The sequence below is a fragment of the Megascapheus bottae genome, chromosome 8 (genome assembly GCF_031878675.1).
Source record: "Megascapheus bottae isolate mThoBot1 chromosome 8, mThoBot2.hap1, whole genome shotgun sequence".
Taxonomy (NCBI): domain Eukaryota; kingdom Metazoa; phylum Chordata; class Mammalia; order Rodentia; family Geomyidae; genus Megascapheus; species Megascapheus bottae.
Window position 1 is genome coordinate 11,242,255 of NC_143516.1, and position 1,601 is coordinate 11,243,855.

A 1,601-nucleotide genomic window follows, 5' to 3' on the forward strand; every position below is an offset into this window, starting at 1 on the left:
ATTATTATATTGATTATATTCACCTTTCCTACAATTTCCTAGAAATGGAGCCATGATATACCCATCTATTCTGTGTCCTTTGGGATGTTTTTAAACTTCATATCTTAATTTCACATTTTAAACTTTATATATGGGTTGGGAGTTTAGCCTAGTGGTAGGGTGCTTGCCTAGCAAGCACAGAGACCTGGGTTCGATTCCTCGGTACTACAGAAGTGGTGCTGTGGCTCTACCCTTGAGAAAGCCCAAGGACAGTGCCCAGGCCCTGAGTTCAAGGCCCAGAACTGGCAACACCCCACCCCACTTTATATACATATAGAAGGTGAATTTTGCTAATTAGGGTAATTAATTTTTACCTCTCTTGAATTTTCCCTAAGTTTTTTCTTTTTTTGTCTGTCATAAGGCTTGGATTCTGGGCCTGGGTGCTGTCTGTCCCTGAGCAATTCAGCTCAAGGCTACCGCCCTACCCCTTGAGCCACTGCACCTGTTTTTTTGTTTGTTTTTTGCCAATCCTGGGGCTTGAACTCAGGGCCTGAGCACTGTCCTTGGGCTTTCTCAAGGCTAGAGCTCTACCACTTGAGCCTCAGCACCATTTCTGGCTTTTTCTATCTATGTGATACTGAGGAGTCGAACCCGGGTCTTCGTGCATGCTAGGCAAGCACTCTACTACTAGGCCAAACTCCCGGCCCCCGAAGTTTTTTGATTCCAAAATTTGATTGTAAGTTTCTTTATCCTTAACATAAAGAGTTCATATCCACTACAGCCAAACTATTATTTTCTACTTTATTTATTTATTTATTTTTTGCCAGTCCTGGGCTTGAGCTCAGGGCCTGAGCACTGTCCTTGGACTTTCTCAAGGCTAGAGCTCTACCACTTGAGCCTCAGCACCACTTCCGGTTTTTTTTTTCTAAGTATGTGGTACCAAGGAATCGAACCCGGGTCTTCATGCATGCTAGGCAAGCACTTTAATCACTAGGCCAGACTCCCGGCCCTTATTTTCTACTTTAGGTGATACTTCAATGTCAGGAGGTTATCACCATGTCGGGTGTGGTGGCTCACGCCTGTAATCCTAGCTACGCAGGAGGCTGAGACCTGAGGATCGTGGTTCAAAGCCATCCCGGGCACTAAAGACCGTGAGACTCTTATCTCCAATTCCCTGTAGAAAACAGGTAGTGGGGCTTTGGCTCAAGGGGTCGTGCGGTAGCAGCCGTAGCGTGTCCCAGCATCTTCGTTTATTTGATTCCTGGTATGCCGCGGCATTGGCAGCAGCTGACCAAGTCTGACTACTAGATTCTAAAACACGATGTGTCATAAACGGATGATTTGACCCTTGACACTCACCTGTTACACAGACTCGGACTTCCAAACCCCTGAGGAGTCAGGCGGAAGTCTAGCGGAGGGAGGAAAAGCGGAAGGCACCTGCGATGACAGACACAGCGTGGTGCTGCTCCTTTAGCCTTCTACTCATCCACGTTAGCGGGCTTAGGAGGTAGGGCGAAGTGCGCAAGCGCGCCCCTCCGACACCGACCACGCCCCCCAAGGACCACGCCCTCGGCAGGCTCCGCCCTTCGCCTCTAGCCGCGCGCTCACGCCGCCTGACGTGC